At 41.6% G+C, this 23,295-nt stretch overlaps 1 protein-coding gene across 1 annotated transcript in view; it reads right to left on the minus strand.

Moving 5' to 3' along the window:
* The window catches only part of LOC102787331 (uncharacterized), a 526,954-nt gene that overhangs the window by 398,926 nt on the left and 104,733 nt on the right, over positions 1–23,295 (minus strand). The window lies entirely within an intron of this gene.

Raw genomic sequence — 23,295 nt, forward strand, 5'->3', positions numbered from 1 at the left:
CTGCTCAATTCACATCAGCTCACACACACTTTCTACCTTCACCTGCAGAGGAAACACAAATCATTCATGTGCACATCAACTGAAATCCTCTATAACAAGGCGAACTGAACCTTGTGCTACATTAATATAATAATAAAATAATGTTAGCACATGGGAATAGAAACTTTGTTACAGTCTAAATTTTAATTCTAATCAATACTCAGCTTGACCATTGTTGTGTACGTCACAAGCAGAGAAACATAAAGGTAAGAAAAGCTGTATTTTGTTGCCTAAATTGTAGAGGGTGACCTTGCCTCTGCACCTAAACAGAAAAATGAGAACAGTCAGACATAAAGTGGAATTCAGCAGGTGGAAGAACCCTAAGATGTAACCTGACTCTGACCATGAACACTACAGTCACTGTACTGCACTCCAGCACAGTAAATCCACAGCACCGCAACCTGACCTGTAGAGTGTTTGAATAACACAAAGGTCATTTACCTCAGTTTGTTCTGTGGGACATTTCACAATAAAACAAAATCATCAAATACAAATATCTGATTCAACAATGATCAGATAGAAATTACATGTAAAGTCTATTAAAGTCTATAAAACTTGTCCTTCACTCTCTTCTAATATGCCTACATGCTTATATAGGGTTAAACCTGTGGTTGCATTGTGCATTTAGTTGCAACTCATAACTTCAGCATCTGTATTAGAATTAACAGACGGCTTTTTTTGTTGTTGGGGGCTTTTTTTGCGGGGGGGGGGGGGGGGGGGGGCTTTGTTGGGAAAAATATATCTGTAATCACTTTGATTTTTCTTTTGAAGTTTAAAATAGATCAGTGCTAAAATCATGACAATATGAAACAAATTTAATGTTTATTAATGGATACAAGACTTAAATGAACATATCACTAGAACCCCGTGTAATAACCTCCACGTTTTACAAAAACCTGCCTATTTATGCAGTTTTTTAACAAACGTTTTATCAACATTAACCTTTATATTGAACTTAAACCTGTCTTCAGTTGGATTTGTGATTATTTTCAAGTTTCAGCATTTTTAAATGATCAGCATCCAAAATCGCATCATCATATTCACTTCTGTTTACGCAGGCATTTTAACATCCACAGAATTTGTAGATCAAGTTTGTTTGTTAAACTCCTGCATGCTTTTGTTTTGTTCCTGGTACTTTTAAAGGTCTTTCTTATTGTCAGTGCTGCACATGTGGATTTCATTCATCGCACTTGTTTTGACTTCTGAGTGTAGAGTCTATAAAAACTAATTTAAAGCTTTTTTCCCTCCAGCTTCTCTGTTATTGTCATCAGTCGGCCACGCTCACACAAATCCACCTAATATGAAGTTAATTAAATAATAAAAGGACTATGAATTATTGACATTTTAGTCCCTGTTGTTTTTAAACCTGTATTACTGCGCTATAAATGAATCATTATACTGTTTTGTTATAAGCTCAGTGATTCCAGCAGCTTCTCTGGGTTATTTCCATCAATTTAGACTCAATTTAGACAGTCAGCTATTACATTTGTTTAGATATTCCACTTTCTGTACTCCAGATTCATCAGTTTCTGTGTTTATCAAAATCTTTAACCAAACTAAAGATATCTGTGAAATGGACGGTATATTCAGTTCATGTAAGTATATCTGCATTTACTCCAGGTGACATCACTCCAGTTGTTTTGATGGTGGCTCCTAATATTTAACCTACTCTTTCACAGAAGAGCTGCCTAATCGCTGAGTAACTTTGTTTCTTTTTTGATTCAGGTTTACTTGAGTGCACATGTATTTTGGGTTTAGTCAGTGAAGTAACTTTATGTAACTCAAAGTTCAATTAATTTTTATTTTATTCCAGTTCATCTGTTAATCCCCCCCCCCCCCCCCCCTCTCTTTAAATCAGTTTGCTTCTGATTGCTCCTCTGTTACTTCTACAAACAGTATCTGCTGCTTAGGGCCACCACTTCCTCCACGTGCCGCTGCGGAGATTCAGAAAATGAATCTGAACCTGAAAAACAGATTTTCTCTGTGTTTTATTGGAAATCTTTGTTTCTTATATTTTCTCCCCTGACATGTAGATCTGTACTGTATTAGAGTTCATAGCGGGAACAAAGATCCCAGCATGATTTCTCTGTTTGGGAAATCTTCCAGTTATTTCCTTGAACCTGGTTAGTGAACTGAGTCAGTGCTAGACTGTATAAATGCTGTTTCACTGGATGCTACCACATAAAACACATTTAGCAGCTCACCATTCTCTAAGGCTACGTTCACTCTGCAGGTCTTGATGCTCAATTCAGATTTTTTGATCAAATCTGATTGTTTTGTCTGCTCGTTCACACTACAAATAAAATGTGACAGCAAACGCGCTCTAGTGTGAACGCTCAAAGCGGCCGCATGCACAAAAGAAGACGTCACACACAACGCGCTCTGTTTAGACCCAGAGCAACAGTATTGTTTGACTGATGGACTTTATATAAAGACTTCAGACTTTACGTTTCCCACTTTTTGCTTAAAGTTATTTTATTATTTACATTTGGCCTAATAATGATCCTTATTGCTGTTTTAGAGGAGTGCTGCTTCAAAGGATAGCTGCAGATTTCTGTCAGAATCTGCAGATTATACAGAACAAATAAAATGTTCACGTTTCTCCAACGTTGTCTTCCCAACAGTTTCACTGGATGGTCAGGAAGCGTTCACGATGTCTTCTCCAGCGCTGATAATTGGCGTCTGTCTCGTGTCAGTGACGTAAAAGACGGATTTAATGCGACATGACCATCAAACAGCAGCTTTCTAAAACATCAGATATGTATCAGATTCAGGACCACATACGAAAGTGACCCAGATCGGATTTGAAAATATCAGATTTGTGCCGTTCACACTGTCACCATGATGGATTTGGGTCACATAGGGTCAAAAAAGTCAGATTTGATGCGCTTTCGCCTGCAGTGTGAACGTAGCCTAATATGGAGAACACCAGATCTGCAGCAGGGTTTGGATTTTTGTCGTTTTATCTTGATGGCATGTGAACAAGGTTTTTGTTTGATTGTTTGTTTGTTTTAAATCAGCTAACTTGTGGAGAAACTAGAAAGAAAAACTTCTAAAGATCCTCAAACACAGTCCGATCAGAAGAAGTGGGTCCTGAGCATTAAAGTCAGCATTAGCTCTCTGCTCTGTCTTACATCATTTCATGAAAAGATATTTTAATGATGTTTGGTGTTTTCAGCCAAGGAAACCATGTCCATGAACATTTATAGCACCAAAATAGAAAAACTAGTAGCTGCATGCAGCATAGTTTCAGTTTTCAGAACACCTGATCTCAGTGATGCACCAATGGTAACAACACTCATTTAACAGAGCTGTATAAAGGCTAAGAGACATCAGGGGTTTGATTTAGATCATACATTTGATTTATTTTATGTCATGACATAAAATTAATTTGTTTTATGTCAAGTAAATTAAAATATCTCACTTCCTGTTCTGTTCTATCAACTCCATCAGTTTCTGTGATGCCTCAGTGATCAGCCATCAACAGAAGAATGTTTAACTTCCTCATGTTTAAGTGCGTCACACTATGCCTGTGTTTGAACATTAAACATGTTATTACATGTAACTTTACTGTGCGCTGTTTCTTCTGTTTTTGAATCAAGTCTTCTGTTTTTCATGAATAAACGAGTCCTTGTTAAAGATGTTAAAGGAAAGCATCAGCAGTCAGGAACAGATGGCTTCGAGCCCTCTGCTGACCAGGAGCAGCACAAGGTCTTAGACAGACTCAGACCTGATCTTCTGGACACAACCGTCTGATTCTTGTTAAAAAAGTTCAGATCTTTCTATCTGAACATTTCCCACACAGGTAAGAATTCACAAAGGACCAAACAACTAATTACTTTTGTCCGTTGAACAGTTGATTTGTGTTTAATTTGAAACAGATCAAACACTAGTATCAGGCTTGCGTTCTGCACTTTATATCTTACACATCTTCAGTTATGGAGTGAGAGGTTTAAATGCGTTTGAGGCTGTGAGACTTTGCTCTTACATTAAAGTCATGATTTACTAAGAATTCATCACAACAAACAGAATCGTAACATGCATCAGTTCAACTATTTAACTCATCTAAATGTACCATTAAGTGACTGGATAAATGTATTTAATACAAGAGTAACCTGGTTCGTTGGCAAAGGTTTGTAGCTAAATTCAGGGCAACAAACTTAAATACAATCAAGTGACTCTTCATTCAGACTGAAAATAGTTCAAAAAGGACAAAGTTCAAAGTGTTCAACAAAAAACTCCAAAGACTTCAATGGGATGGCAACACACAGACACAAGAGACACACTGTGACCAACTAACAGTGATTAAAATCTTCAAACACTAAAAAGAAGTCAGACTCAGGTCCCTGATTAAAACACAATAAACACAAAACCCTCAGAGTGTGACAGCAGCAATCAATGTGTTCATCACAATAGAAAGACACAGAAAAGCAGAAGAGTCCAAATATATTTTTAAACTTGTGTATTTTAAACTTGCAAACTCCATATGCAGATATTATCAGCACACACAGCATTTAAAACATGAATCTTATGTCTGATTGACTTTGCAGTGACCCTGAACTAAACTGAGCTGCTTTGTTTTGTGTTTTTTCACTTCAGTAAAACCTGAATGCCAACTTCTTAACAACAAACTGATTTGATCTCTTTGTCCTTGTTTAAAGGGAAAAACAATGTTACATGACGATACTGATTAGTGTCAGTTGGGTCTAAAGTTACACACAGAACCATTTAAACTGTTGATCACAGTAACAAATGTTTAAGTGCAGAGTAACTGACTGATAATCAGTGTGGATTCCAATCAATCAATAATCTATAATCATGTGTCTTCAAACACAAGCGATCCAAAGTGTGTCCTGAAATAAGAGCTGAACATCTGGTGCAAACATCACAGAGCAGAAACAAACAAACTGTTAAAGGAGGAAACAACACAAACGTACAGTTTCTTCAAACACCAACAACAAGCTCCACAGCTGGACACCAAACACAGAAACCCAGGTGAGCTGCTTCCTGGAAGGAGGCGGGACTCCACCTGAAGTAGGACAGGAGTCAGATTTTCACATTAAGAGCATGCTATTCTCTAGTTAATTTAAGATTGGGCTCATTCCTTCTCATTGCCATTTCAAGGTACTAACACTTATTTCATGTGGGAAAGCGCCCTTAACCCCTTCAAAGTTTATACGTCACAGTTCTTTAATACGTCGGCTCAACTGTCAACAACGTTGAGTCCAGATGTGTGGACAGCTTTCGTGCTTCCTCAAACCTTTGTTCAAGTTCAATACAGTGCTCCCTCATTATAACACGGTTGTACAAAAGGCAGTTGGCCTTGAACTGACGAACAGAGCCACATCTGCCGAGTAAATATATCAGCATACAGCTGCCAAATAGCCAATGAGCGGGAAGGCAACCCATCCTCTTCACCAATCAGAAGACACAATTCTACCTCATCATTACGCTTCGACGCAGAGAGTTCGGTCAGAGCTGCAGGTGGGGAGAGTCAGCAGAGGTGTGCGTCCATGAGACTGTAAGTTTCTGTGTTTTATCCTGTTTGTTCTTTGCTGCGGCCATTATCCTCCTTTGTTTAAATCCTTGGCGCACACTTAGTTTACCGAATGTTACTGTCATTTACACTGTTCAGGATTATGGTCGTACTGTGAGCAGCTGGAGTTTAAATGTATTATATGTATGTAAGAATTCCTCTGGGTTATTCAAAGAAAAGGCTGAGGATGAGTTGGTTAGAGCACAGAGTTTAAATACATGGACTGAACCATGTGACCTTTACAGACAGCTGGGACCAGAGTCTAGCTTTGCATGAACAGTTTCTAACTGGAAGCTGTAAAATAACAGATCAAAGACCAGTGAGAGTTTGAACTGTTGAAATAGAGGAGACAGAAATAGAAACAAAATTTCCAGTGCACATTAATTTATGCATCACAATCCCAGGATATACAAAAAAAAGCAAAGAGAAATCTCTCTTCCTGTCCAGTTCAGGTTTGGCTTTAATCCGGATCTGCGTCAGCAACATGTATGGCTGGATTATTTTCCTTTAGGGTTAACTTAGATTTTTAAGTTAATCAGTTCTAAGTTATCCACTCAGTTCTAATATCTTAATGTAACTAGGTGCAGTTCAGATTAATGCAACCCTTTCACTCACTGGACCTACAGAGTGATCATTTAGGAACGTTCAGTGAAACCTAAATGAGTTACCGGTCCAATGCCAACAAAGTGATTGGAATTAGTGCTAGAGGCACAAGATCAAGTTTCCATAAAACTCAGAGAGAAACTATTCAAACTGACAGTTTGTAATCTGGTCTTGAGATAAGCCCTCAGAGATTATGGTCCTATTAAAATCTTTCTTTCTTAAATGGGAGGTGATCCAGCGTTAACAAAGAGGGTGGAAGCTGTGCTAGGGCTGTCTCGAGACAGTCGAGGATTTTCAATGCGAAGATCTCTAATTGGTATAAAAACCTGGCTTGTCGGCAAAATGACGTAAAATACACTCTCTAGTTTTTATCTATCAGTGCTTCAACAGCAGATTTGGTAAAGAAAACAAGGGAACAAGGTGCTAAATGATAGTATAGAAAAAAACTTTGACTCAGGTCTAAATAAAAACCCAAACAAATCAGATTTTAGCTACAAGGACTAAAGTTTACGTCATTACTCTCTTACTCTTTTCCCTTGTCCAGCTTTCTCTTGCTTGCTCTCTTCTGCTGCTTTTCCCCTCCCACTAGTGAGTGGGACTCTGGTTACAGGATGGATGGGAAGCTTGAAACAGACATGTTGACACTGTGCCAAGCTTCCCAAGCGCAGATGTTTCGAAACACTGAACCACACCAGTGTTTTGAACCACACTGCTCAGAAGTTTGGTGTAAAACAACCAGGTGGCCTGACCCTGACTACACAAGGCTTTAGTGCCCCAGTCTCAACACGTTGCATAGCTGCTGCTTCTCGTCATTGCCGGGCACAAGGATTCCTATTTTTTAATAACCAGACTCTATTACTGAAATAATGTTTTTGATACTATCACTTCTATTTATTACAGAGAGAAAGTGAGAGACAGAGACTAATGACTGAGAACATTAACTCATATTAGCAGAGACAGAGTGGCACACTGAGCTCTATAATAATTAAAATATCTCAATAAAAACGGCGTCTGCTTGTGGACGCACAGGTAAGACTTGCTTGTAAAAAGCTCACCAGTCTGATCACCTGAGTTTATTCCAAATAATCATTGCACTAACAGAGAAATGCTTATCATCCTTGTTCTAAGCAAAGGTTTTGGGATAACCAGCAGAGCCTCTGCTGAGGACCTCAGATTATAATTAGGTTATGAATATTATGAATGGATTATGAATAATATGTGACAAGATCTGATTCCAGAGCATGATGATGGGTTACAAAAATCTAACCTAGAGAAAATCTAACATGTATATCACCATCTTTAATGTCTTTTGGATAGACCGTGCTGATGTAACTGAGTCTTCTACATGGCTTAAAACAAGACTGATTCAGGATCAGGTGGTTGTCAAAAGTGAAGTGGGGACGTTTAGAAAACTGGTTCATCTTCAGGGACAAAGCACTCAGAAGTGTTGAATATGGGTTAGCTGCAATAGGGCAGGAATAATGACAACGGTTTGATCTGTATTTAGCTACAAGATGTTTTGTGCCATCTAGGATTTAATATTATGGATGTGGTCATTCAATGTGCTGAGTTAGGGTCACAAATCATTCATGTGCACATCAACTGAAATCCTCCTTTCATCATGTGTGCTGTCCAAATATCAGCTGCTTCTTACCTGCTTCATCTCAGTGTTATTGATATTGACCTAAATCTGTCCTGATGATGATGAGAAGCTCTGATGAGTTGTGACTCTCTGAGGTGTTACTAGGATGTAGAAACACTGGAGCTCAGCCCTGAAATCTTTGCTGTTTTCACTTGATAACAGCAGCTGTTTAAAGTTACTGAGTGTGTTTGACAGTAAAGTGAATGTAAATGTGAGACACTGTGTGCTCACAGCTAAAGGCTGCAGTCAGCTGTGTTAGAGCCTCTTTCACACAATGATCCTTTAATAAGCACTCAGAGCTCCATGTTGATGAAGCAGTCATGTGTGAGCTTGTGTGCTGACATGTTGACAGTTTGACTTCAGCTTTTACTGAAGAAAATCCACAGAAGGCTGAAAGTGAAGCATCACTTCCTGTTTGAGGAGAGCCAACAGTCTGTTTACACGTCATGTCTGAGTTACAGCTGGAATAAATGATCATTTGCAAAGTCTGCTGCTCTTTCTGTAACCATCTGACCATCAACTAACTCTGTGCTGCTGCTCTCATTCACAAAGTGCTCAATTACATTTTTAACTCGTGTAAGAGCTCTTAGTGTTAGCTTAGTGTTAGCTTAGTGTTAGCTTAATGTTAGCTTAGCGTTAGCTTAGTGTTAGCTTAGTGTTAGCATGCTGTGTGGCTAGCTTAGCGTCAGAGCTCTGCAGGTGTCTCGTGTGTAAATATTAATCACAGTGACAGTAAAGGAGGTAAAGGGCTGTGACGTCATCACGTACGCTGCGTCCTCTGTGGGCTCTGAGTGAACTCACAAAGTACAAACTACAAGTACACAAACACGAACGTAGCTCAGAGTGGCGGACACACTCGGCCTCGTTGGTCCAGCTGTGAGTCCGTTACCGTGAACTATGGAGCGGCAGATTTGTGCTGAACTAAGCTGCACACAGCTGATGTTAGCCAGGAAAACATTACACACTGACTTTAATGGAGAGACCGGAAATACAAACACACACAGTTTGTTGTGTGAAGAAATCAAACATGAGCTGAACAAACAGTAAAGTTCCTAAAGACAAACTGTTAAAGGAGGAAACAAAGCAAACTTACAGTTTCTTCACACACCAACAACAAGCTCCACTCCACACCTGGACACTAAACACGGACACACAGGTGAGCTGCTTCCTGGAAGGAGGCGGGGCTCCACCTGAAACTCAGCACAGGTGGGAGGGGCTCAGCTCTGTGTGTGCTGATGTGTTAACTTTAAAAATCTGCGTCTGACTGCTCAGACTGAGTCAGAGTAAAGTTCACATGCTGACGTGTGGAGACATGAAACCTTGTTGTAGCTGCAGGTGTGAACACACTGATCCCAGATCAGCTCTGCTGCATTTGTAACATGAACATTTCTGCTGCAAAGCTTCAAATGTTCAGCATGTTTCTCTGTTTCCAGTCTATAGATCCAGTCACACTTTCTACCTTCACCTGTGCAGGAAAGACTGAGAGCAGAGCTGAAACCAAGCGTCCAATCAGTGAGCAGCATCAACACCTGAGCTTCATTCAGACTCTGTTATGTTATCATTGAAGATGTTGTGTGAATGAAATGATGTAAATATCCAAACAACTTCTTGTATGAAGCAGTCACTGATACACTACTGTGTCGCTGACACACACTGTGCGAGGTCACTTCCTGTGTTTGCTCTTAGAAACATGGCTGTACAGTGTTGTATGTGAGCAGCACACAGCCATACGTCAGCACATCTTCTACATTTACACAGTCAGGCTGTATTAGCAGAACAAAGAAACGCTGTGGATGCTCCTCATTTGAACAAATGTCACTCTGATCCAAAACAAACAGGAAAATGCATCAATACAGAAGATGACAGAGCCAATCAGAAATGTGCATATTACTGCTCAGAGCTGCAGCTTCACTCAACAACTTGTCATATCCAGATTGTTGACACGAGTGATGAAAGGTGTGCTTGTGTTCTCAGAGCTCTGCTTTTTAAACTGGAGCTTATTCCTTCTTCTGATTGGTCGATCTGTGAGCGACTTCCACAACAATGAAATACAGTCAGACTGAGATCCACCACAACTCACAGCTCATCTTTACTACAATCATGTTTTTCAGTCCCATCAGGAAAAGTTTGGGATCCAATAAGATCCACTTAGAGTGGATGTTTCCACTCAGTGTTCCCACATCTTCCAAAGCCGTGGAATTTCCCGACACTGCCACAGACAATGAAATAATGTTCCTTTATCTTGTGAACACTTTCCACAGTTATCAGGTATATTTGATTCTATGTATTGATCCCAGTGCTGTCACATAAATCCTCATTAACCATCTGTGCTGGATTCATCTGAGATGTGCATAAATGTAGTGCGAGCACTTTTCCAATCACTTTCTGATGTTTCACTTTCACAATCTTCCTTCTCGTCCCTCGACTGTTCTGATGAGAACAGCGTCAGTGTGTGATCAAACTTTGAGACTATACCTTTACTGAAACCATGTGAGTTTAGTGTTTCTTCCAGAGCAGAAAGGAGGTTTGGAAAGATGACATATTCTGGTTCACAGACATAAAACTTCTGAGCTCAGCAAGTTCTTCATTCAGGATCTGGTTTCTAAACTCCAGGATCATCCAGAGCAGCAGTTTAGTTTGCAGGTTCACTTTATCTCCTGTATATTTAACTTCAGCTGTGCTCTCAGACCGACCGTGGACCCAGCAGAACTGGGTTCAGATCTCTGGGGCCACTTACATCACCTTCATGTCCCGGGTCCATGAGAGCTCTTCAACACCACCTGGTGTTGAACTCTACAGGACCAGTGACTGTAGTACAGAACCATCACTGTGTGAGGACACAAACCAGTATGTTTGATGGTGAGGACCCAGTAAACGATCTAAATACTGCAGATTTAAGATAAGATAAGATGACCTTTATTAGTCCCACAGGTGGGAAATTTGTTCAAAAAGATAAGAAAGAAACTCAGAATGAGCAGAGCTGCTGTAACAGGCTGCCGCACACGCCGCAAGTAAAGAGGCTGATGCTAAATGATGAGGTCACTAAACAGGAAGTACAGAAAGATTTAACTGTGTGTCACATGATGATGTCACAGTCTCTCTGTCTACCCTGTGGGAGGGGCCTAAAGTAGGCATGAGCATTACAGCCATTTCCTCCAGACTGAGAAAACAAAGCTGAAGCAGAGAAACTAGAGACAGAGCAGCAGCAGCCACACAGACAGGAGGCGTCTGCATCAGTGACTCTTTGACATTATGTCCACATCAAAGCAGACACACACTGGGACAACACACAGGAAGATGATGGACGAGGTGGGAGGCGGAGCTAGTCTCCAGTTTCACCAATCACAATCCATCAGGACCGTTCATCAAATGAAACGCTCGCATCGTAACGAGACGTCGACACGACCAAACGCCATCACAGACACGTCTCTGCTCGCTGTCAGAAGACGAGGACGATGAAACAGGAAGGATTGAACTCTTCTGTGACATCAACGCCAGCAGAGGCTGAAACACGTCCTGACCTTGAGCATCACAGATCCCCACGGGCACACTCCCATCTCACACATCACATCCTGTAAGAGGAGGAGAGCGCCGGGGTCGTGCTCAGGAGATATGAAGTTCAGTTAGAGCAAAGAGCATAAAGCAGCATGTAAACAAAGTGCACAGGGTTCATTCATGTTTGCAGGGCGCCCATCACTGCGCCGCCACAGCTGGAAGTGTGTGCGAGTGTTCAGTCACCCTGCAGGGATCTGTGATTACTCTCAGAGAAAACCAATCATGATACAGACACTTTTCTTTCTCCCTGCTGGAGGTTGGCTGGACTTCTTTACTGTCCAACAGCTGAGCTGGACAGAAACAATCCCAGGTTTCCCTGACTGAAGGTCACCATGCTCACCTCAGCGTGGGAGGAGTTTCAGGCCTTCAGACAGACGGCTGCAGGTCAGTGCTGCACCGACGTTGTTGGGTCCTGAGTCATGGGGACAGCAAACGACTTGTCAAAGCATCTGCAGGAGAAGAAAGCTGAACTTTATTAAGCAGCAAAAGGACATCAAAGCACTAGATGTGAGTAAAGAGCTGCTCCTCGGCCCCATCATCGTGTGCTCGCTGCAGCTTCTACATCAGGTTCTAGTGGACAACCATGAACCTGAACTCAACACCTGAAACTGTCCAGCAGCTCTTTGTGTCTCCACGTCTCTGCTGGATGGACTCACCCACTGAAGCCAGGACTCAGTGTGGAGCTGGGTGTGGAAAACGTCCTGTATCACCATCACATGACACAGAGGGTCCACAGAGGGTGTCACGGGTAAGCTCACGGTCACTGGGAGGCTGAGTGTGGAGTCAGTGTTGCTGTGGTTTGTGTGTGTGTGGAGATGAAACACACCAGTGTGTCCTGTCACATCTGTTTGACCTCTGTCACAGTGAGCTGACCTCTGCTCCTCCTGCGTCTCTCACTGGACTAACTTTGTTAGCTGGACAACCATCGTGTCCACAAAATGTTTCCTTACAAGGTGAACGACGTTTCATTTAAACTGAATCTTGGATTTTATTGTGAAAAACCTCCTTCAAACATGTCCGAGCGTTACAGAGTCTGTGGATTTTCCCACAGACGAGATTCTCTCCTGGTCATGGTCTGCATCTGCACCTCAATCCTTCCATATCCCTCATGGTCCCTGCAATTTAAAAATGAAAACGTTCCCGTAAAACCCTCTTTTGTCCTCTGTCAGCTGAGCACAATCAGACATGCACAATCAAGTTGTGCATTGTCTCTTAAAAATTCCCAGGGATTCTCCCCTGGAGTAGTTTCACTCCAGGCCCTGTCGTAAGAAAAAACATTAGCCAGTGGTGTGTCCTGCTGTAAATCATGTGATTAGATCCCACGATTAACCCTCTGCTGTGGAAAAAGTGATGTAGATGTTAGCGCAGCGCATCTGTATGAACACTTTCTCACAGTGACCTCTGCACTGTAAACAATACAAGGTCATGAATAACACTCCGCTGGTAAATTCACAAAGACACAGAAAGTGGTGATTAAAAGGTTAAATCAGCACGGCCCAAAAGCTCATGCAACCTGCTGCTGTCACCTTTCTGCTCCTGTAAGAAGAAACATACATGCATCCACCCTTTTGTCAGGTCAAGGTGGAGGTGCAATCTTGCATACTGGTGTCAACTCAGTCAAAGCTTTTGTCAGTCCAGTCAGTCCCCATTTTTATTTGCTGACAGTAGAACCTCTCGTGATGCAATAAGTTTCTACTGTCAGCAATGACGTCATTTCAAAAAGAAAAAGAAAGAATTTAGACTGGAATACCTCGCTGAATCCTTTTTGACAGGGACTTGTTTTCTGATTGTCCCAAATAAGTGGCTTTCTCCGGAGCCCATTTTAATTTTGGAGAAGCTCACTTGCGATTGTTCAACATGTTGTGTAGCGCTTTCGATTCCGATCTTGCCGGCCTGCTTGAAAAAGAGAAAATTGCCAAACAAAACATCTCAGTGCACTGTTAAAAATAAAAATATGAAGGCCTCTTGTTAGAACTTGTCTAAGCGTACTCTCTTAGAATGATAGATCAAAACAGGTTCAAAGTGGTACCAAAGGAAAATGCATCATAAATCTCCAAAACTTTCATCCAGCAGTCACACCTCACATAACAGCAATATTCTATCAGATAATGAGTTTTGTTTTCCAAATGTGTGTCATGATAAGACCTCCCCCACACATCAGAAACCAGAAACTCAATAATCTATTAGTCTCCACTCATCTGACCCTCCTGCATCATTCTGTTCACCCCTGCAATGATTCAATCATCCTTCCCCAAAAATAACACTAGTTCACTCGTCTATGTATCACTTCTTAACCCACTAAGTGAACCGGACAAGATGATGGTAACAGAAACGCTTTAAACTGTTTGATCTTCATGAGCTTCATTACATGTGTGTTTGTGTTAGTAGGATTAATGCATTTTTCTGTTTGGGTAATTTTTGTTAATTTTCTCCTCTTTGCGGTGCTCCAGACTGTAATAGAGTGAATTGTTGCCCCCCAGTGGTAAAATACAGAAGTGCCTGTTACAGGGCTAGTTCTTGGTTGACCAATACATAACAACAAAAAGGGTAGTTTGTGCACCGCTAAGAAAACAACAAGTTAGTGTGTGATGTCCTGCTGTTCAATAAAGCACCTATCCACGTCCTTCTGTTCTGATCTTTTCAAAGAGCCTAATCCAGAATATCACAACTGGCGACGAGGATCTAAAGATTTCCACAGCGTGACAGAGGCTGTAGAAGGGCTGTGCTCACATGTAAAGAAAAAGACAAACCAAGACGTTTTCTTCACGGCTGCAGCGGAACAGCTTTTGGTGAGCTAACATGGCGATGCATGTGGGTCGTGTTGAAGAGTATAATGAATCGAAGGAAGATTTTGGGTCATATTTGGAGCGGTTGGAGCAATGGATGTTGGCAAATGATGTTTCCAATGAGAAGAAAGTGTGCACGTTTCTCTCTGTGATCGGAGCAGATACATACAGGCTGCTAAAGAATCTTGTGTCTCCGAGGGTACCGAGTACCATGGGATATGCAGCGCTGACTGCAGTGTTAAGTGCGCATTATAAGCCGACTCCAGTGGTGATAGCTGAGCGTTTTTCAGAAACGTAACCAGAAAGAAGGGGAGGCAGTTTCAGACTATGTTGTCGCCCTGAGGCAGTTGTCAGCCACATGTGATTTTGGACAATATTTGGATGAGGCCCTGAGGGATCGTTTTGTTAGTGGGCTGCGTTCTGATGCTGTGAGATTGCCATATCCATGGAACTCGCTTTGAAAAATACGATGGAGTTCTCAGGACACCAGGACCCTCACCACGTAAATGCCTTAACAAATGCTCCAATTTTTTTCAACAAAGGATGGAAAGGACAGAACAGGCAAGAGGGCAATAACAAAGCAAAGAACTGGAAGGGACCTAAAAAAGACACAGGAGTGAAGCAACCATGTTATCGTTGTGGTGGAAAGCATTCAGCACGTGAGTGCAAATTTAAGAGTGAAAAGTGTCATGTTTGTGCAAAAATATGACACATTGCACGTGCTTGCAGGAATAAAAAATTCAGTCAGCAAACTCAGTATTTGGAAACTGAGGATGAATGCTCAAGTAGGAATAATGAAGCTGAACTTTTTGGAGTTTATTCAATGTACTCCATCACCTCCAGTGAGAAGGGATACACAGTGGATGTTGTGCTTGGAAGAAAGAACACCACCATGCTGCTGGATACAGGATCAGCAGTGTCGGTGGTATCAGACAAGTATTATCAGTTGCATCTCACTCATTTCCCTATAAAACCAGCCAGTGGGCTAAAGCTCAGGATCCAACACAAACTATCAAACACATTGGCTCACAGTCAGATTGGCTTTGTACGGATGGTGTAACAGGGGGCTGGGAAAGGATGCTGAAAGCTGAATATAATACAGAACAATAACAGGACATATAATAATGTAGCAAACATGATCTTCAACAGGCACACTTCTATTATTCATGATCACAAACACAAAGAACTTGTGCAGCCCTGATATCAGCCCTAATATATGAGTGTGTTTGCCCAAAGATTGAAACAGCATCAACATGACAGCTGTAAGAAATCTTCTCTCAGCCTTGTTTGGCAGAAGATCCCTGCAACAAAGATTGTAGCTGAAAGATGACGTGTGTAAAGTTTGCTCTTTGGGAGGGTTGAGGCTGTTTTTAGACCTTTGATAGTTTCCAATCCAGTTCTGAAAGACAGAAATAAAAACAACATCATTAAGATCAGATCATGGAGCTGTTTTCTGCCTTGTTTCTATCTTCACATTACAAGACTTTACTACAATAAAGATGCTAACATGTATCTGTAGCAACAACATCATTGAATCTATAACAACTGGAGCCAAACCAGTGGCCTCTGCTGGGATCACTGGTGAGCCAACACTTCCTTGTTGGATGCAGATTTCAGGGCTTCCTTTTGCTCCTCCGTTATAACTGTTCTCTCTTCTCAACAAATGATGACACAAAGGCAGCAGCTCTTTGTGTCTCCACGTCTCTGCTGGATGGACTCACCCACTGAAGCCAGGACTCAGTGTGGAGCTGGGTGTGGAAAACGTCCTGTATCACCATCACATGACACAGAGGGTCCACAGAGGGTGTCACGGGTAAGCTCACGGTCACTGGGAGGCTGAGTGTGGAGTCAGTGTTGCTGTGGTTTGTGTGTGTGTGGAGATGAAACACACCAGTGTGTCCTGTCACATCTGTTTGACCTCTGTCACAGTGAGCTGACCTCTGCTCCTCCTGCGTCTCTCACTGGACTAACTTTGTTAGCTGGACAACCATCGTGTCCACAAAATGTTTCCTTACAAGGTGAACGACGTTTCATTTAAACTGAATCTTGGATTTTATTGTGAAAAACCTCCTTCAAACATGTCCGAGCGTTACAGAGTCTGTGGATTTTCCCACAGACGAGATTCTCTCCTGGTCATGGTCTGCATCTGCACCTCAATCCTTCCATATCCCTCATGGTCCCTGCAATTTAAAAATGAAAACGTTCCCGTAAAACCCTCTTTTGTCCTCTGTCAGCTGAGCACAATCAGACATGCACAATCAAGTTGTGCATTGTCTCTTAAAAATTCCCAGGGATTCTCCCCTGGAGTAGTTTCACTCCAGGCCCTGTCGTAAGAAAAAACATTAGCCAGTGGTGTGTCCTGCTGTAAATCATGTGATTAGATCCCACGATTAACCCTCTGCTGTGGAAAAAGTGATGTAGATGTTAGCGCAGCGCATCTGTATGAACACTTTCTCACAGTGACCTCTGCACTGTAAACAATACAAGGTCATGAATAACACTCCGCTGGTAAATTCACAAAGGCACAGAAAGTGGTGATTAAAAGGTTAAATCAGCACGGCCCAAAAGCTCATGCAACCTGCTGCTGTCACCTTTCTGCTCCTGTAAGAAGAAACATACATGCATCCACCCTTTTGTCAGGTCAAGGTGGAGGTGCAATCTTGCATACTGGTGTCAACTCAGTCAAAGCTTTTGTCAGTCCAGTCAGTCCCCATTTTTATTTGCTGACAGTAGAACCTCTCGTGATGCAATAAGTTTCTACTGTCAGCAATGACGTCATTTCAAAAAGAAAAAGAAAGAATTTAGACTGGAATACCTCGCTGAATCCTTTTTGACAGGGACTTGTTTTCTGATTGTCCCAAATAAGTGGCTTTCTCCGGAGCCCATTTTAATTTTGGAGAAGCTCACTTGCGATTGTTCAACATGTTGTGTAGTGCTTTCGATTCCGATCTTGCAGCCTGCTTGAAAAAGAGAAAATTGCCAAACAAAACATCTCAGAGCACTGTTAAAAATAAAAATATGAAGGCCTCTTGTTAGAACTTGTCTAAGCGTACTCTCTTAGAATGATAGATCAAAACAGGTTCAAAGTGGTACCAAAGGAAAATGCATCATAAATCTCCAAAACTTTCATCCAGCAGTCACACCTCACACAACAGCAATATTCTATCAGATAATGAGTTTTGTTTTCCAAATGTGTGTCATGATAAGACCTCCCCCACACATCAGAAACCAGAAACTCAATAATCTATTAGTCTCCACTCATCTGACCCTCCTGCATCATTCTGTTCACCCCTGCAATGATTCAATCATCCTTCCCCAAAAATAATACTAGTTCACTCGTCTATGTATCACTTCTTAACCCACTAAGTGAACCGGACAAGATGATGGTAACAGAAACACTTTAAACTGTTTGATCTTCATGAGCTTCATTACATGTGTGTTTGTGTTAGTAGGATTAATGCATTTTTCTGTTTGGGTAATTTTTGTTAATTTTCTCCTCTTTGCGGTGCTCCAGACTGTAATAGAGTGAATTGTTGCCCCCCAGTGGTAAAATACAGAAGTGCCTGTTACAGGGCTAGTTCTTGGTTGACCAATACATAACAACAAAAAGGGTAGTTTGTGCACCGCTAAGAAAACAACAAGTTAGTGTGTGATGTCCTGCTGTTCAATAAAGCACCTATCCACGTCCTTCTGTTCTGATCTTTTCAAAGAGCCTAATCCAGAATATCACAACTGGCGACGAGGATCTAAAGATTTCCACAGCGTGACAGAGGCTGTAGAAGGGCTGTGCTCACATGTAAAGAAAAAGACAAACCAAGACGTTTTCTTCACGGCTGCAGCGGAACAGCTTTTGGTGAGCTAACATGGCGATGCATGTGGGTCGTGTTGAAGAGTATAATGAATCGAAGGAAGATTTTGGGTCATATTTGGAGCGGTTGGAGCAATGGATGTTGGCAAATGATGTTTCCAATGAGAAGAAAGTGTGCACGTTTCTCTCTGTGATCGGAGCAGATACATACAGGCTGCTAAAGAATCTTGTGTCTCCGAGGGTACCGAGTACCATGGGATATGCAGCGCTGACTGCAGTGTTAAGTGCGCATTATAAGCCGACTCCAGTGGTGATAGCTGAGCGTTTTTCAGAAACGTAACCAGAAAGAAGGGGAGGCAGTTTCAGACTATGTTGTCGCCCTGAGGCAGTTGTCAGCCACATGTGATTTTGGACAATATTTGGATGAGGCCTTGAGGGATCGTTTTGTTAGTGGGCTGCGTTCTGATGCTGTGAGATTGCCATATCCATGGAACTCGCTTTGAAAAATACGATGGAGTTCTCAGGACACCAGGACCCTCACCACGTAAATGCCTTAACAAATGCTCCAATTTTTTTCAACAAAGGATGGAAAGGACAGAACAGGCAAGAGGGCAATAACAAAGCAAAGAACTGGAAGGGACCTAAAAAAGACACAGGAGTGAAGCAACCATGTTATCGTTGTGGTGGAAAGCATTCAGCACGTGAGTGCAAATTTAAGAGTGAAAAGTGTCATGTTTGTGCAAAAATATGACACATTGCACGTGCTTGCAGGAATAAAAAATTCAGTCAGCAAACTCAGTATTTGGAAACTGAGGATGAATGCTCAAGTAGGAATAATGAAGCTGAACTTTTTGGAGTTTATTCAATGTACTCCATCACCTCCAGTGAGAAGGGATACACAGTGGATGTTGTGCTTGGAAGAAAGAACACCACCATGCTGCTGGATACAGGATCAGCAGTGTCGGTGGTATCAGACAAGTATTATCAGTTGCATCTCACTCATTTCCCTATAAAACCAGCCAGTGGGCTAAAGCTCAGGATCCAACACAAACTATCAAACACATTGGCTCACAGTCAGATTGGCTTTGTACGGATGGTGTAACAGGGGGCTGGGAAAGGATGCTGAAAGCTGAATATAATACAGAACAATAACAGGACATATAATAATGTAGCAAACATGATCTTCAACAGGCACACTTCTATTATTCATGATCACAAACACAAAGAACTTGTGCAGCCCTGATATCAGCCCTAATATATGAGTGTGTTTGCCCAAAGATTGAAACAGCATCAACATGACAGCTGTAAGAAATCTTCTCTCAGCCTTGTTTGGCAGAAGATCCCTGCAACAAAGATTGTAGCTGAAAGATGACGTGTGTAAAGTTTGCTCTTTGGGAGGGTTGAGGCTGTTTTTAGACCTTTGATAGTTTCCAATCCAGTTCTGAAAGACAGAAATAAAAACAACATCATTAAGATCAGATCATGGAGCTGTTTTCTGCCTTGTTTCTATCTTCACATTACAAGACTTTACTACAATAAAGATGCTAACATGTATCTGTAGCAACAACATCATTGAATCTATAACAACTGGAGCCAAACCAGTGGCCTCTGCTGGGATCACTGGTGAGCCAACACTTCCTTGTTGGATGCAGATTTCAGGGCTTCCTTTTGCTCCTCCGTTATAACTGTTCTCTCTTCTCAACAAATGATGACACAAAGGAATCAGCAGTGACAAAGATGATGCTGAAGAGAAGCACACATTTCACACATATAACAGACCAGTCCAGTTACACACACCTCTGCTTGACATTAGGCCTCAAACAAAGACACAAAACACTAACTTGACTCTAAATAGAAGAAACGAGCAGCTTTTTCTGTTCTGTGCTTATTTATATTTGACACACATGCTTCTCTTTGTGCAAACACACATTGCACTATAAGGGTAACCTAGCACACAATGATTGGACAGCACAGTGATGATGCTGGGAGATCCTATACGAAGCAACACAGAAACACTGAGAACAAAACTTTAAACATTGATTATATTGAGATAAGCCGACCCAGTCTAGATAAAGGCGAGCAGCTGGGACCGCTGCTGCACCAAAAACAGGTTTCAGTGTTTCCATGTGTGTGTGTGATGTCTTTACTTATACTGGTCAATAGACTTTAGTCAACACATTATTGAAAGGTGTTACACATGAAATAAAAACAGTGTTTCATCTTTATTCCTCTGAAGCAGCTGCATTATAACCAATCTGCTCCTTTGTGGCCATTTAAAACAGCCTTAAATAACTGTTGTTATATTTGTTGCAGTTTCTGCTCCTCTTGGACAGACGACTCTTGAAAAGACATTTTTGAATTTCAACTTTTAACTGGATAAATATCGGATATATAAACGTCTGCAACAAACTGATTCCAGCTTCTACCTCATGATAGGAATGTTTTTGTGGCTCAAGATGACCTGATATCTTTCACGATGGAGACATTTGACACATGTTTCACATATTATAGACCAACAAGTTATTCATAGCAGTTTAAATACGGGGAGTCACTTTTGGGCCCAGCAGATAAAACAGAGCCAATATTTCCTTCTTTATTTAAGTGACGTGTGTCACAGATGTGACCTAGTAAAGTGTAGCTGAACATTAGTAACGTTATTAACACTCTCAGCTCGTCCTTGTTCCAGACCTGAAGATCCTCTTCTTTCATTCAGCAGCAGCTTCAGGTCTCTGATGGTCCAGGGCTTGTTGTTGGGAAACAGCCCTGCTGGGATGATGGTGTCCTCACAGAAACAGTCAGTGATGCTGTTGATCTCCATCACAGAGCACGTCCCAGTCTGCAGTCTCAGTCCTGCAGGGCCTCGCTGGATTCCTGACTCCACCCAGTCAACAACAGGAAGTGTTTGAAGTGCAGGAACAAACTGAGGCTGTGGTCAAACAGGAGTTTTTATCTCCTTGCTCTGACTCTCACTGCGGCCCCGCTGCTGTGTCAACATGTGTTTGTGCTAAACAATGATGGAAAGTGTTATAAATGACTTGTTGGCCTCTGATCTGTCACAAACAGCTGAAACGTGTCTCTCATGAGTCACATGAAGGTTTTTGACAGAAAGGACAAAAAGTAGCTGCAGTCAGTTTGTGTCATTTTTATATTTATTCATCTGGGAGAAAAATCTGAGGGACATTAAAATGTGTTTTTCAACAGAGACAAGAACATAAATATAACAGAACAGGTAAATGAAGATATTTCAAGTAAACAGCTGGACTGATCAGGTCCAAACACACAGTGATAAACTTGTCAAACAGCTGTCATATCTTTATATATAAGCTCTTTATAAATCCTGTTCACTGCAGTCTGTTTACTAATAATGTCAAACTGTTAGAAACACAGAAACATCAGAATCGTCTTTGTTCACATAAACCTGTCTGGGATCCTTTGTTGTTCTTTTGATGCAGAGTTACATTATAAATATAAAGAGTTATTTCAGAGTCTCATCAGTTTTCCTACATGTCTTTATTGAACACATCAGCAGGGCTGAAGCTCTCATGTTAAACACACACTGATCTATGGACACGTTCATGTGTTCCTAACAGAACCAGGCTGTTATCAGCCCTGCACTAACATTATGTCACACACACTGAATGTAACAGTGACAGTTTACATCATCACACAATCAGCTGTGATTGTTTCACTGTCATCAAACTAGTCAACAGGAAGTAGAATCAATAGAAACCAATCATTTACTGACAGCATGTCTGATGGAAATAAGTGCAGATTATGTATGAAGTATAACTGCACACAGTAACTGTATTACAATAAGGACTTAACAGCGCCCTCTGCTGGAGTGTTTCAGTACTGCGTTAACTAGAATGCACCACCTCCTCCTCCTCCTCACACCACCTGCTACAGCTCTACTCTTCTATGACTACAGTCATCCACAGCACTGATGTGAGGTCACATGGTTCATATGTAAGGAGCACAGAGACGTCCTAGCAGCTGACCTCAGGTCAGTTTAATGACTGTGAGCAGCAGCTGTGTTATTGTCACTGTGACAGGGAGACACTCTCAGACACAGCGCTCATGTCAGCTTGTTCTCATGCAGGAGGATCAGGAGCTCCATGTTTGTCTTTCTGTTTGCATCATGATGTGTTTGTGCCATCAGAGTCTGTCATGAGTACTCAGGGTTTCACAGCAGCTCTTCTGAATGCTGACGAGGACTCCAACCTCATGTTTCACCTCTCTGAGCTTCTGATGTCTGTGAACACTCGTGTTTCTTCTCTGGGCTCATCTGGACAAAAACACCTTTCTGTGTTTGGCTCCAGCCTCATTCTGACTGACAGGAAGTGTGTTATCCATGAGCTGCACTTCTGTGAGAAAGTTTCCTGCTGTGTTTCCTGTCTGTGGACAAACACGAGTGTTTCAGCTGAGGACTTTGTTCCTTCCACCTGTCCATACAGGACATCACGCTGTCTTTTCTTTGATTTCTCTGACTCGTGTATTATGAACTAAATGTATCCTGATACACACAGAGATGGATGAGCAGAGGTCACATGATGAAAGAAAAAACATGGAGTCTTTGATTTATTTAGATATTTATTAGGGGTGCAACGATACAACAAAATTCACGGTTCGGTTCGGTTCGATACTTTGGTGTCACAGTTCGATATTTTTTCGATACAAAAAAAATGTTCATGCCTTTTTATTAATTTGTCATTTATTAAATTTTCACGGCACATTCTGCACCACATCTCTGTGCGTTCATCATTTGTTTGAAGCCAGCTCACCTCCTGCAACCACTTGTCCGAGAATACGCGCTTCTTTTGTGGTTCGGACTCCTTCTGACATTTCTTTGGAGGTGGAGGAACATCACAGTAATTGCTTAAAGGAGCTTCTTCGACATCTTTAAGAGTTCTAAACAAATGTCTGTCCTCCTCCTGAAAATCTTATGTACGCAAACACGCGTTGCAACTTCTTATCTTGTGCGGGTTTTTATTTTGACAGCGAATGCGCACCTGCGGACCACTTATGTGCAGCCCTGGTTATTTAGCTCGTCATGTTGCAGCCACAGAAATTCTTTTGTCCATGAAACCATAAAGCTGCACTTTCTTTTTGCCTTATAGTCTGATTTGTCATAACTTTTCCGTTTTGTCACTTCTTCACGCTGACCTGTCTTATTTGGCTCAGCAGAACTAAAATATATATCCTGCTGCTTTTACACACTCACACAACGCTCAGCGATTCTCTGCGCGATCAACCTCTCACATGTTTAAGCTGCGGGAGATTTCACTTGTCATGTTTGCATAGTAAGCTAACGATTGATAAGACGATG

Source organism: Neolamprologus brichardi, chromosome 3 (genome assembly GCF_056152115.1).
Source record: "Neolamprologus brichardi isolate AB-2024 chromosome 3, ASM5615211v1, whole genome shotgun sequence".
NCBI classification, from domain to species: domain Eukaryota; kingdom Metazoa; phylum Chordata; class Actinopteri; order Cichliformes; family Cichlidae; genus Neolamprologus; species Neolamprologus brichardi.